A 15,455-nucleotide genomic window follows, 5' to 3' on the forward strand; every position below is an offset into this window, starting at 1 on the left:
TGAAAGAATTTGTGGAGGACAGCTGTTACAGATGTTTTTTCATGATGAGATTTGACCTTGAATAATTGTAGCATCTCTTGAGACCATTCTTCAATAGATCCAGATGAATCATTTGGTTCAGTTAAATAGTTTGGTTCAATAACACATTATTGATTAGGGTTCATGGACTTTGATCTCGTCTCGAAAGGGGTGCGCCGATCCCGGAAGTACTGCAATACCGGGCCAACGTGTGAAGGGAGCGGAGCAAGCCCTGACACCCCTCCGGTTTCCAAAAATCAGTTTAATATTCTGGGCCCATGTAGGGGCCGTATCAGATATTAAGCTGATAAGAACAGATACTACACTTTGATCTTAGCAAAAATGCCGAGAAGCGATAATTCTACAAGGAATGTCAAAGGAGTTATAAGAATACAAGTAACAAAGTTTGTCATAAAATTTATTTCGGTTGCAATTCCCAAATAACATTCAATTAACTTATCACTTTGTCTTTAGATTTTTGTAAACAGTACGAAACATTTCCCATAATATCAAAGTTTATCTCAAAATTTTAATAGTAAACGGAAAATTTTCCAATTAAGACTTGGACAAAATTGTCACTCAAAAAGCCAAAATCAGAAAAGATAACACCTTAAACCAGAGATATATTCTCTTGGCCCTTTAGCTAACAATGATCGGAACCAGCATTGATGAATAACGTTAATTCACGGCAATTAAGGGGGTGGGGGACAGAGAAAAGTTTTTTTTCGAAATCCAGAGAGAACAATTCTCTTGTTTTTTTTTTACTTTCTTTTACAAAAATACCCCAAAAAACACCCTCATTTGCAATAAAAATTGTCAATACACCAGTCGACACCACTGGTATTGATCAAATGCGCCAATTCATGGAAACTAGGGGACAATGCTGGACCCAATATGCTAATCTCCGATCTGTTTGTCCGACTCGTTAAAACGTAGGGCAATGCATTTAAACAAGTTTCTGATGGGTTTTATTTTTTTTTTTTGTATTCCTTCCTCAAAATAGATTTGTAAACACAGCCCAAGGGGAAGGGGAGAGGGGGCGAAAGAGTATTCTCCAGATTCCAGGCACTGGAATCTCGCTGTCTTTTCAATTTCTTTAACAAAAATACAAAGCAAAAAAAACAAGCCCTTTTTCAATGATAATACCACGAAGAGATTTTTTTTTAATCTAAGAGGAGGAATGCAGGAAAGAAATCTTGTAGAGAAAATTTCCTTCCTGATAAAGCCACTGGATTTCCATATATGCTACATGGTAACAATGCAAGTTTTATTAAGATATTATTAAATTTGCTTCAAATATGGAAACAAAAGCTGAATTTTCAATTACCTAAGAAAGATGCACAGGCACGAAACAGTGAGACTTTATCAGATAAATGATTGCTTACTTTATTGTATAAGTATTTGTTCTTTTAATTTGTCATTTACTTGAGTAATTCTATACAAAATGCGCTTTAATTTAATTATGGCGACTGGTCATTGATACCCCATCATTTGCTTTAATACAAGACTAAGAAAAACAAAATGTGTTTATTTAAGAGATGTTCTAATTTACTAGGTTTAAACATTGTCAATATGCATACTTTTTCCTTTCAATTCACAAAATTGCAACATAGTACGGGCTCAAAGGAAGAAACTTATTCAATGTTTGGACAAGGGTCCGTGCGAACCACTAGAGTCTGGAGGTGAGTGGTGCATTTTATGCCCATTGGGAATTTAGGGTTCGAAGGGAAGGGAAAGTTATATAAACTTTAGAAGTGACTCGTTAGGTTGAAATTAGACCTTTTAGTTCCTTTTTATGAGTCGAAAATAATGGATTTCAATTACACTTCCCCCAACTACCCCTCTTTTAACCAAACACAAATATCACAATAACGGCTCAAATTGTAAAGTTAGGTCTTTCAGGATAAGCTATGGTGGATCTTGAACTCGCCATTTTCATTTAATCTTAAAGTTACATTTGGTTTTTAAGCATAAAGAGCAAATCGCGAAACAGTGGGGGTTAACCTGCACAATAGCCCTAAATATATATTTACAAGATCGTTAAACTATGCTAAACAAAATGGCTTTCTTAAAATTTTGATTAAAAATACATGGATAATTATGAGCTAAAGAGGAGGGCTGATTACACTCCAAACACTTTTGAGTCGTAAAAAGGGTACTACAGCTTCGAATTTCCAATCAAATTAGCTCTTTTAAAATATAATTGAACTATTAGCGATGATAGAGCAGCGCTGCCTATGATATTGCTTCTATCACCTTTTAATACTTTCATGTGTATCGTGTCTTTCCTTTAATTGTAACTCCCACTAAACGTTTCAACCCTTAACGTCATTAGTTACTATATTTGTAGATGTGGCATTAAAAGTACACACATAGTGTCTTCTGGCTAGGTCTGGCACAAATTGCCCTGAAAGGTCTATCTTTATAATGTAAGCTGTTATTGTGATATTTGCGCGTGGTGAAAGACGGGTTGCTGGGAGGGGGGCTGGTTGAACTCAATCGCTTTTGACTCTTAAAAGGGAACTAGAACTTTAAATTAAACCAAATGAGCCAATTTTTAAGTTTATACAACCATCTCTTCCATAAGAATTCTAAATCCCCCAGAGCATAGCTTAGAATCCTGACCCCCAGGTTCTAGTGACTTATTAACCGTAGAATTTGTATTAAAAGTATACACATAGTGGCTTCAGACGAGTTCAAGATCTGCCACAGCTTACTCTGAAAGGCCTAACTAAATAATCTAAGCCGTTATTGTGTTAGGAGCAAAGAAGGGTAGTCGGGGAAGGTCTGATTGAAATCCATCACTTTTGATTCTTAAAAAGGAATTAAAGATTCCGATTTCAACCAAATCAACGATCTGTAAAGTTTATATAACCAACCTTTTCATTCGAACCTTAAATGCCCCTGGGGGATAACATTTTTTGCTATATAGTTTTAACAAAAATTGGGCACTAACTTTTTTTTTACATTGTTGTGTTGTTGTTTTTTTTATTAGGACTACATCATTTTCTATTCCTCTATTTACTCTATGGGAGGGGAGGGGGAATTTTCCACGGGGGTATTTTCTGGGGGATGGGGGAATAACCCAATAATACTTTTTATAACTAAAAAGTTATTTTGGTTTTACCCCTATTTACTGAAAAGTTTTATGGCTGTCTTGTCCAAATTTTAAAATAAGATTGTGTCAGAATATTAACACTACCGATACCTGAAACTAATAGTCACTCCTAACTTACATTCCACAAATAAAATTTTTAGTTTTAAAAACTAAACAAAACAATATATATATATATATATATATATATATATATATATATATATATATATATATATATATATATATATATATATATATATATATATATATATATATATATATATATATATATATATATATATATATATATATATATATATATATATATATGTGTGTGTTTGTGTGTGTGTGTGTATGTGTGTGTGTGTGTGCGTTATTGCTTGATTTTAGTACTGCTCTATCGGACCCCCCCCCCCCCAAAAAGGCCGAATGAAAAAACTGAATAAAACACAAAAAGTAAAAATTTCGACACACACACACACACACACACACACACACACACACACACAGTAAGGAACGACATTAAAACTTAAAACGAACAGAAATGATTCCATATATGAAAGGGGCTTCCCCCTCCTTAACGCCCCGCTCTTTACGCTAAAATTTTCAATTGTTTTACAAAGTAGAACTGTGACAAAGAGTCAAATTTTAGCATAAGGAGTGGGGGCGTTGATAAGGGGACAGTTCCTTCCATATACGGAATCCAGGAAGCAAGGTAACAAATTACCTAAAGCCCATTAAACTAGGTAAAGTGCTTGCACTGAAAATTGAATAGACTTTTAAATTGTTATTTGAGATCCGATGACAGGTTATGGTTATAAAGCGACAAGACCGGAAAGATAAAAAACGAAGTTTGTTTCCTTGTATTGAAGTTTGTTTCAAATAGGCAACAATATGTATCTCCCCGGGTATTTCGGAGAACAGATCGTACGTAATGCATCAAAAAAATAATAGACATCATGGTGGCATTTTGGTTTTGGCTAAAGCATCTGCTATTGAAAGCTATGAGAGAATTAATAGTAAATCTGAAAACTTGCTTTGGTTTTATATTTTTTTAAACGTGGGAAGCAATTAATTTTGGGTTTACTTCAAGCAATTTAATGTCAATTGCATTTTAATTGCATTTTAATGTCAAAATATCCCAGCTCTCATTGAACCGTTAGATAAATACATAAGGTAATTAGTTCTGAAGGAGTGACGGACAGACACACCGTCACATTAAAGAGAGAGAGAGAGAGCGAGAGGAAGAGAGAGAGAAAAAAACACACAAACACAAAGAAAGTCCTCACGCTAAGTTTTGTTTAGCACATTCAAGAAAGCTAATTACTATTATTAAACGGCCCGTGTGTTTCCGGTTACAAAACACGAATTTTAGATAATCTTGAAAGAGCTCGAAATTCTACTGTGGTGCCAAACTGAATCAAGTAAGGATTGATAGGATTTTCTTGAGTAAGGGCTGATAGGACTATCTTTTTCAAAAAAGAGGCATAGAGATCTTAGGGTTTGAGGCGTAAGCCACTAGAAATTTTCTTCCCCATATATTTATTTGTTCTTTTTTAATCCTTGTTACTTCGTGGTATTGTACAGCAAATTGGAAAAAATCCCCTAAATCTGGGAACTCAGCCTCTATGCCGGTATAAGAATTAAAATACCCCATCAACACGCACTCCAGATCTCTCTAACTTTTCTGTATTAACGATAATTCTTCTTCTTTAATTTCCGAAGTATTTTCTCGATTATATGAACTATTCTGTGGAGGTAAATTAATTGCTTGAAGTAAACCCCAAAATTAATTGCTTCCCACGTTTAAAAAAATATAAAACCAAAGCAAGTTTTCAGATTTACTATTAATTCTCTCATAGCTTTCAATAGCAGATGCTTTAGCCAAAACCAAAATGCCACCATAATGTCTATTATTTTCTTGATGCATTACGTTCTCCGAAATACCCGGGGAGATACATATTATTGCATATTTGAAACAAACTTCAATACAAGGAAACAAACTTCGTTTTTTATCTTTCCGGTCTTGTCGCTTTATAACCATAACCTGTCATCGGATCTCAAATAACAATTTAAAAGTCTATTCAATTTTCAGTGCAAGCACTTTACCTAGTTTAATGGGCTTTAGGTAATTTGTTACCTTGCTTCCTGGATTCCGTATATGGAAGGAACTGTCCCCTTATCAACGCCCCCACTCCTTATGCTAAAATCTGACTCTTTGTTACAGTTCTACTTTGTAAAACAATTGAAAATTTTAGCGTAAAGAGCGGGGCGTTAAGGAGGGGAAAGCCCCTTTCATATATGGAATCATATCTGTTCGTTTTAAGTTTCAATGTCGTTCCTTACTTTCTGTGGAAAAAAAAACTTTTTTAATTTGATTTCTGGACGCATTTGAATTAACGCAAGTTTTAATTTTTGCTCATTGTTCATGAATAATTAAAACAAAATTTGCATATTATTGTTTTGCTAAATTGTTTTTTTAAATTTTTGATCGGACGATTTTGATCAAAGAGGGGCGGGGGAGATGGCCTAGTTTCCCTCCAAATTTTTTGGCTGCTAAAAAAGTATCCAAAAATGATTTTTTTTTAAATAATACCGGAAAATCCAGCGCCCCCTTCATGGAAATACTCTTACCCGTGATACATCCGAGGAAAGATCCTCCCACACATCCCCATCCCCCCGACTATAAAACGTCTTATACGTAAAATTTTAGATTTCACGCGTTTTATACTTTAAACGTCATTTTGTGTTGGAGAAACATTTTTTGGAAGAGGGGGAGGGGATTAATCCCCTAATCCTGACTCCTGGATTCGGTCTTGCTATCATAGATAGCTTATATTTTCTTATGTGTATCCCAAAATGACCAGTAAATTCAAGAAAAAATTTCCAGAGAGTTCAAGAGATCCAATGAAATAAAATAAATGAGATAATCCAATGAAATAAAAGCTGCGGGCATGAAGCCATAGCTAATTGTATATAGTAGGAGAAAAATAAGTTTTGACCAGGAAAAAATTGGTACAGGAATGGTTTCTTCACCATCCGGACCGGAAAAAAATGCTTAGCAACATATCAAAAATCTAAATCTCTAGCTCGATGCGAAATTGCTTTTTTTTAATGTTTTTTTTATTTATTTTCTCAAAAACCGGGAAAAAGATTAAAAACGTAAACTATAATGTTTTACACATCTTTTTAGATCAGCTTTTGGCTCTGAATTCATTTCTGATACTCATTTCGTTACCTGACCAAAAAAAAATATTTATCAGCAAAAAAAAAAGGGGGGGGGGGAAACTGTGTCTTTGGGGAAAAAAAACTCTTACCAGCGTTGTAGTCTATTTGGCTATGTAAACGAAAGGCTTAGAAAAAAAAAGACTAAACAACAATAAACAGGAATGACGAAACACCTCAGCGCCAAACACCATGAGACAAGGTAGGTTCTAACTTAATGTGTTCAGAGAAAAGCTTTTATCTTATTTTTCAAATATATAAAAATTGCACATCATCAAAATATAGAAACTAGATTTTTCATCATCACAGTTAACTGTTATTTTTCTTCACTAAGTTCTTCTTCTTGAAACTTCGAATTGTTGCACAAGCTTCTCTTACAGGTACGGCAGGCTATAGTACACTCAAGTCCGTTTTTCTTACAGGTACACTTTTCACTATCACAGCCGTCAATACGACACGAGCATTTGATAATTTTCAGCAGCTGAGACGGAGCGGCAGGGAGATCTGTTTTTATTGGCGCAAAAACTTCGTTATCCTACAGTTTCCATCCCAGGCGTAAAGGGTCTACTGGGTTCCCGAGCCAGATTTGAACTTGGCAGTAGACACGTAGCGAGTGGTACTTCGCTGCTGCCTGAGTCGGTGGCAGTTCTTGTGGATGCACGAAAGTGGTGGCAGTGCTCACTTTTCTGTGAAAGATTAGCTTTCTGGCAGTGTCCAGGTTCGAAACATCAGGGCAACCGTACAGTATCAACAATGCTCGTTCTCCTGCTGCCACAATATCGTCAAGCGATGCGAGCTTGTCGCCAAATATAGCAGCGCTGTTCCTGAAACTCTTGTTGGAAAGTAGCAGCTGAACGGCTTTGCCCTTTCCTATTCCGTAAAGGTGAGAGGTTGTGTCACAACCCAGCACGGCATGACAGAACGGTATCAGATTGCTGACATCTGTTCCTAGCTTCTGCTTCATCTCACTAATATCCCAAGCTGAACTAGTACCGCCAAACTTAGCTTCAGGTGAGAAATATAAACGCCCGGAACGCGAATCTGATCGACTGATCAGAAGAACCAAGATGTCAGTATCATCAGCAACCACGAATGTGTCTGTAAGACTAGCAGCTTCTACGGCTTTTTCTACAATCAGAACGTCGGCGTCTCCTTCCGAGTGGAAAATTCGGAAACCAACGGCTTCCAAATGGTTGCCGAGCAGCTTCAGGAAACGTCCTTTGTTTGTCTTACATGAAAGAAACTCTTCTTTTTTCATGCAGAGGGTCATCTCTTCGGTGAAAAAGACTTGGCGGCCAACCATCCTTGCTCGACATAAATGGGTAGCATCTTTGATTGCTGGACCACCTTCATATCCATCAAACACAACGATCGCACTAGGGTACCTTGCTTGTACGTAATGGACGTATGAAGCAAAGATGACCTTGAAGGTTGACCCTACCTTCCATGGAACTCGATGTAGAAGAGAACCACCATCCAAGACGATGTTACACGCAGAAGCAGGTCTTGAGGGTGACTGAGTCTCAATCCCGCAAGCCAGAAAGATCGCTTTTGCAAGCTCTGGCTTATTTGCTTTTCTCATAAGGCCATCGCTTTCGAAAAGAGAAGGAGGAATCGTACAAAGTTCGTACTTGAAGTATTCTTCTCGGAGGTCAGTTCGTTGGGCTACTATTATAAACCGCTGGAATTGGAGCGCCGGATCTATGTGCGCTACCACAGAGGACCCCGCCTTTTTGGTATTCATTTGGGTCACTTGGTCTTTTTTCTTGAAGACTTGCTCCTTCAAGGTTTGTCCCGTCATCTTACTTAGAATCAACTTTCCAGCCAAATCGGCCTCGTCAACATTAACATCTTGGGAAGAAGTTATGCCGTTGGCAATGTTTCTAAGCTGATTGTCACCTCTGAACGGAGAAGATTCTCCGAAGTATCCGACGAGCTTCTGGGTATCGTCGAAGTCACGCTCCTTTCTACTGGAACTCATGTCGCGGTGCTGCTTACTTGTCGAGTAACCAATTTTTGATATCACTTTTGATAATCTTTGCTGCTGCTCTAATAAGCTTGATTTTCTCACTCTCTTCGTTATCGGTTTTGTCCAAGTAATAAAAATTCTGGAGTATCGCTGATGCTTTTTCTTTGAATGTCACCACGTCAGCCTTACCGTCAATAGTTGCAAATACTAGCTGGTCACTGAAATATTCCAGAAGCTTGCTCTTCAAGTACTTGTTACAGTACGGTTCAAGGTCTGTCCCACTCAAAAGCTCTCCCATTTTAACAACAAGTTCACTGACTGTATACAGTTCTTCGTCATTTTCTTCGAAAAAAGTAGCCAGCTTCAAAAACGCCTGATATCTTTCATCGTGACCTGGCCTCCCCCTTTTTGGACATTTTTTATCTGGCTCAGTATCTTCAAGTATTCCAAAAAGTTCTTGCGTCGCAAATCTGGCTGGAAGACTCTTATTTAATCGAAACATAGAAGAACAGGCTGCGTGATAAATGGCGTCAACTGCGTGCAGGTCTGACACTGCACATATTCGGCGGAAAAGGTTATTTGACCAATCATCATCACGGTTTTTGCACACTGCCTTTATACTCTCTTCAAAGTCTTTAGTCCGAACCTTGTACCACTCGTGTCCTTTTCTGTGGGTAGTGTGGAGATTTATCCTTGTAGTGCAGAAAAAGCAACACTCTTGGAAGTTGAAACTTGGAGTCCGTGATCGGAGTACCACTTTTTCTGCTTCCGTCTTTTCTTGCAAGGTTCGTCGTCTCTCATTCTCAATTTTCGACGGATATATTTTGTTTGTGAAAGTCTTTCTGCAAGCAATATGGACTTGGTTCCCTGCCTCGACAGAGATGCTGGTACCTCTCGTTTTGCTAGCTTCATTGATCACCGTAGCTCTTTTTTCTGCCAGTACCGACGATTCTGAGGTGTCTATTGAACGTTCACAAAGGGGACATAAAACTGCGGTCTCAGCCATCTAAAAAAGAGAACTGGGAATAAGTGAGCTGTCGGTGAATGTTACAACGAAAACCCTCATTCTGAACCGAAAAATTCGTGCTCCTCTTCGAAAAATACCCCGTGATCGTGTGTCGCTTGATTTTTTTTTTTTTTTTTTTTTTTACTTAATACAAAAACAAAAACAAAACATAAAAAAGAATTAAATGATTAAACGTGATGTTTCTGTCTAATAAAAGAGCACAAAAACAATCGTTTCTTAAAAGGGAAACCATCAATAAACTACTTTTCTTTTCACGGTTCCTCATTCTCGGATTCTGGAAATATCTAAAAAATAGGCGCAAAAAACGTGAAAAAAAGGGAATTTCGCAACGGGATGGAGATTTAGATTTTTGATATGTTGTAGAGCTCTCTTTTCTGAACACAGTGGTGCAAAAATAATTTCTGTACCAATTTTTTCCTGGTTCGACCATTTTTTTTCCGTATCTTTCCCCTACTAATAAGAAGCCAAGACTGACAGTCCGATTGAATGAAAGGCAAATATGGCATTAATCAAACAGTTCGTGATAACGAACTGTAGTAGGGAGCGACCGGACTCAATAGTAACCGCAATAGTTACATCAAAAGGATTGCATTTTAATGCCAATTTTGAATATATAAGTTTCATTAAATTTAAACTTACCCATCAAAAGTTACGAACCTGAGAAAATTCGCCTTATTTTAGAAAATAGGGGAAAACACCCCTTAAAAGTCATAGAATCTTAATCAAAAATCACACCATATTATACATCGTATCAGAAAACCCTACAGTAGCAGTTTCAAGCTTCTATTTACAAAAAATGTAGAATTTTGCATTTTTTTGCCACAAGACGGATCACCGATGCATGTTTATTTGTTTTTTGTTTTTTTTTGCTATTGTTTTTTTTTCCCAGGGGTTATTGTATCGACCCAATGGTCCTAGAATGTCGTGTGAAGGCTCATTCTAACGAAAATCAAAAGTTCTAGTGCTCTTTTCAAGCGATTAAAAAAAATTGAGGGCACCTAGGGCCCTTCATATGCTCATTTTTCCCAAAGTCACTCGATCAAAATTCAGAGATAGCCATTTTATTCAGCATAGTCGAAAAATCTAATAACTATGTCTTTGGGGACAACTTACTCCTCCACAGTCCCCTTTGGAGGGGCTACAAATTGCAAACTTTGACCAGTGTTTACACATTGTACAGACGCTTTCAGGTTTTTTTTGGTTTGACGGAGGGGTTGAGAGGAGGGGGTTATTTGGGGGGAGCTTTCCATGGAGGAATTCGTCATGGGGAAAGAAAATTTCCATGAAGGGGGAGCAGGATTTTTTAGAATTTTTTAAAAGAACAATGAAAAAATAAATATGAAAAAGTTTTTTTAACTGAAAATAAGAAGCGGCATTAAAACTTAAAACGAACAGAAATTATTACGCATATGAGGTGTTCACCCCCTCCTATTACCTCGCTCTTTGCGCTAAAGCAGCTTTATTAATTTCAACTATTTATTCTACGGTCTTTGTGATTCAGGGGTCATTCTTAAGGAATCGGGACAAAACTTAAGCTTTAGTGTAAAGACCGATTTATTGACGAGGGCGTGACCTCCCTCATATACGTAATAAATACATACGAATGTCGAAGTTCGTTGCGTAAGTTACGTATATTTTTACTAAAAACGTTTATATTTTTACTAATAAAAACGTTCGTAAAAAGAAAAGTTCTAGTTGCCTTTTTAAAGAACCAAACAATTTGAGGTCTACTCCCCCACTCCTTATGCTAAAATTTGACTTTTGTCACAGTTCTACTTTGTAAAACAATAGAAAACTTTAACGTAAAGAGCGGGATGTTGAGGAGGGGACAGCCCCTTTCATGTACGGAATCATTTCTGTTCGTTTTGAGTTTTAATGTCGTTCGTCACTTTCAGTGGAAAAAATAACTTTTTTCTTATTTAATTTCTGAACGCATTTGAATTAATACAGGTTTTGATTTTGGCTCATCGCAGACGGATAATTAAAACGAAATTTGTATTTTATTTGTTTTTCTAAACTGTATTTTCAAATCCTTAATAGGACGATTTTGATCAAAGAGGGGCGGGGGAGGTGGCCTAGTTTCCCTCAGTTTTTTTGGTTGCTAAAAAAGTATCCAAAATGATTTTTTTTTTAAATAATACCGGAAAATCCGACGCCCCTTTCATAGAAATACTCTTCCCCGTGATACATCCATGGAAAGATCCTCCCACACATACCTCTCCCCCAACCATAAAACGTCTTGTACGTAAAACGTTGGATCTCACACGTTATATACTTTAAACGTCTGTTTGTGTTGGAGAAACATTTTTTAGAGGAGGGGGAGGGGACTAATCCCTTAATCCTGATTCCTGGATTCGGTCTTGCTATCATTCATAGCCTATATTTTTTCATGTGTATCCCAAAATGACCACTAAATTCAAGAAAAATTTTCAAGAGAATTCAAGAAATCCAATTAATTAAAATTGAATATTTGCAGGCATGAAGCCATGGCTAATCAAACAATTCGTGGTAACGAACTGTAGTAAGGAGCGACCCGGATCTATAGTAACCGAAACTCTAAAAAACAGAATTTTATAACAATAGTTGCATCAAAAGAATCACATTTTGATGCTGATTTTAAACACATAAGTTTCGTTAAGTTTAGACTTACCACCCATCCAGAGTTACGAGCCTGAGAAAATTTGCTTTTGCTTAGAAAATAGGGGAAAAACCCCCTTAAAAGTCCTTTCATTTTAACGAAAATCACACCATCAGATTCAGCGTATCAGAGAACCCTACAGCAGAAGTCTCCAGCATCTATCTACAAAAATGTGGAACTTTGCATTTTTTGTTACAAGACAAATCACGGATGCGTGTTTGTGTTGTTGTTTTTTTCCCCAGGGATGATTTAATCGACCCAGTGGTCCTAAAATATCGTGTGAGGGCTCGTTCTAACGGAAATGAAAAGCTCTAGTGCCCTTTTTTAAGTGACCAAAAAAATTGCAGGGCACCTAGGCCCCCTTCCACGCTCATTTTTTCCCAAAGTGACTAGATCAAAAGTCTGAGATAGCCATTTTATACACCATAGTCAAAAACCTAATAACTCTGTCTTTGGGGACGACTTACTCCTCCACAGTCCCTGTGGGAGGGGCTGCAAGTTACGAACTTTGACCAGTGTTTACACATAGTAATGGTTATTGGAAAGTGTAAAGACGCTTTCAGGGGGATTTTTATGGTTGGGGGTAGGGGTTGAGGGGAGGGAGTTATGCAGGGGGATCTTTCCATGGAGGAATTTTCCATGGGAGAAGAAAACTTCCATGAAGGGGCGCAAGATTTTTTAATTTTTTTAAAAGAACAATGAAAGATAAATATGAAAAAGTTTTTTCAACTGAAAGTAAGGAGCAGCATTAAAACTTAAATCAAAAAAAGATTGTTACGCATAGGAGGGGTTCACCTCCTCCTAATACCTCGCTCTTTACGCTAAAGTAACTTTATTAATTTCAACTATTTTTTCTACGGCCTTTGTGATTTAAAGGTCATTCTTAAGCAATTGGGACAAAATTTAAGCTTTAGTGTAAAGAGCGACGTATTGACGAGGTGGTGAACCACCTCATATACATAATAAAAACATACAAATATAGAAGTTTGTTAAGTAAGCTAATTCGAACGTTACGTGTATTTTTACTAATAAAAACGTTTTTTAAACAACAAAAAAATTGGAGGGTAACTATGCCTATTCTCTCGCTTTTTTTCTCAAAATCATCCGATCAAAACTATGAGAAAGGCCAATTAGCCATAAAAATAAATTAATATGCAAATTTCGTTTTAATTATTCATGTGCGGAGAGCTAAAATCAAAACATGCCTTAATTTAAAAACGTTCAGAAATTAAATAAAAAAAACAAGATTTTTTAACTGAAAGTAAGGAGCGATATTAAAACTTAAAACGAACAGAAATTACTCCTTATACAAAAGACGCTGTTCCCTCCTCAACGCCCCGCTCTTTACGCTAAAGTTTTTTACTGTTTCAAAAAGTAGAGTTGAGAGACAGAGTCAAACTTTAACGTAAAGAGCTGAGCGTTGAGGAGGGAACAGCCTCTTTTATATAAGGAGTAATTTCTGTTCGTTTTAAGTTTTAATATCGCACCTTACTTTCAGTTAAAAAAAAACTTTTTTTCATTTAATTGTATAAGAAGCCAAGACAGATAGTCCTACTAAGTGAGAGGCAAATCTGGCATTAATCAAACAGTTCGTGGTAATGAACTATAGTAAGGAGCGACCCGACTCAATAGTAACCGAAACTCTAAAAAAATGGAATTTTTATAGCAATAGCTACATCAAAAGGATTGCATTTTAATGTTGATTGTGAATATATAATTTTCAGTAAATTTCGACTTACCCATAAAAAGTTAAGAGCCCGAGAAAATTTGCCTTATTTGAGAAAATAGGGGAAAAACCCCTTAAAAGTCATAGAAAATCACACCATTAGATACAGCGTATAAGAGAACCCTACAGTAAATGTTTCAAGCTTCTATCTACAAAAATGCGGAATTTTGCATTTTTTTTGCCACAAGACGGATCACGGATGCGTGTTTATTTGTTTGTTTTTTCCAGAGGTTATCTTATCGACCCAGTGGTCCTAGAATGTCGTGTGAGGGCTCATTCTAACGGAATTAAAAAGTTCTAGTGTCCTTTTTAAGTGAAAAAAAATTGGAGGGCACTCAGGGCCCCTCCCAAACTCATTTTTTCACAAAGTCAGCAGAACAAAATTCTGAGATAGCCATTTCATTCAGCATAGTCGAAAAACCTAATAACTATGTCTTTGGGGACGACTTACTCCCAAGAGTCCCCGTGAAAAGGGCTACAAGTTACAAACTTTGACCAGTTTTTAAACATAGTACAAACACTTTCAGGTAATTTTTTTAGTTGGGGGAAGGGGTTGAGGGGAGGGGTTGAGGGGAGGGGGTTAATCAGGGGGAACTTTTCATGGAGGGATTGGCCATGGGGAAGAAAACTTCCATAAAGGGGGAGAAGTATTTTATGGCATTTTCTAACATAACAATGAAAAAATAAATATGAAAAAGTGTTTTCAACTGAAAGTAAGGAGCAGCATTTAAACCTAAAACGAACAGAAATTATTACCCGTATGAGAGGTTCAGTATTACGCGTATGCCTTTGTGATTCAGGGGTCATTCTTAAGGAATTGGGACAAAATTTAAGCTTTAGTGTAAAGAGCGAGGTATTTACGAGGCCGTGACCCCCCTCGTATAAGTAATAAATATATACGAATGTAGAAGTTCATTACGTAAGTTATGCATAGTTTTACTAATAAAAACGTTGGCAAAAAATAAAAGTTCTAGTTGCCTTTTTAAATAACCAAACAATTGGAGACCTACTTCCCCGCTCCTTTTTTCTCAAAATCGTCCGATCAAAACTATGAGAGAGACATTTAGCCATAAAAATAAATTAGTATGCATATTTCGTTTTAATTATTCATGTACAGAGAGCCAAAATCAAAACACGCATTAATTCAAAAACGTTCAGAAATTAAAAAAAAACATGTTTTTTTAACTGGAATTAAGGAGTGATATTAGAACTTAAAACGAACAGAAATTACTTCGTATATGAAAGGGGCTGTTCCCGCTTAAACGCCCCGCTCTCTACACTAAAGTTTTTTTTACTGTTTCAAAAAGTAGAATTGAGAGAAATAGTCAAACTTTAGCGTAAAGAGCGGGACGATGAAGACAGAACAGCCTCTTTCATACACGGAGTAATTTCTGTTCGTTTTAAGTTTTAATATCACTAGTAACTTTCAGTTAAAAAAAAACTTTTTTTTTATTCCATTTTACTCTCTTATTAGGATTGTATAAAAATGATGTTATTTCATTTGTTATTAGATAAGTCTATCTATTATCCGTCCATGCGTCATTCCTAGGGCAGAAGAACTAAGGCAAACAGTCATAGAGATAAGGCGGTCATATAATCTATAGTTTTTTAAGTGTTTGGTTAAATATAAAAAAAAATCATGTAAAGGCGAGAATTTTCAAAGGTAAAAATTGTCCATGGAGTAGCGTTCCAGCGCATCACAAAGGTGATTGGATGTATTTTTTTCTGAAATGTTTTTCTAGCTTGTAAAAATGA

The 15,455-nt window shown here is 36.5% G+C and overlaps 1 long non-coding RNA gene and 1 other non-coding gene across 2 annotated transcripts in view; one reads left to right on the forward strand and one right to left on the reverse strand.

Annotated features, from left to right (window-relative positions):
* LOC136025670 (uncharacterized) overlaps positions 1-15,455 on the forward strand; it is a 268,288-nt gene that overhangs the window by 239,770 nt on the left and 13,063 nt on the right. The window lies entirely within an intron of this gene.
* Positions 185-375, reverse strand: LOC136026710 (U2 spliceosomal RNA). Its single transcript, XR_010617396.1, has one exon. It is a non-coding gene; the product is annotated as a U2 spliceosomal RNA (small nuclear RNA).

This window comes from Artemia franciscana, chromosome 4 (assembly GCF_032884065.1).
Source record: "Artemia franciscana chromosome 4, ASM3288406v1, whole genome shotgun sequence".
In the NCBI taxonomy this organism is placed as follows: Eukaryota; Metazoa; Arthropoda; class Branchiopoda; order Anostraca; family Artemiidae; genus Artemia; species Artemia franciscana.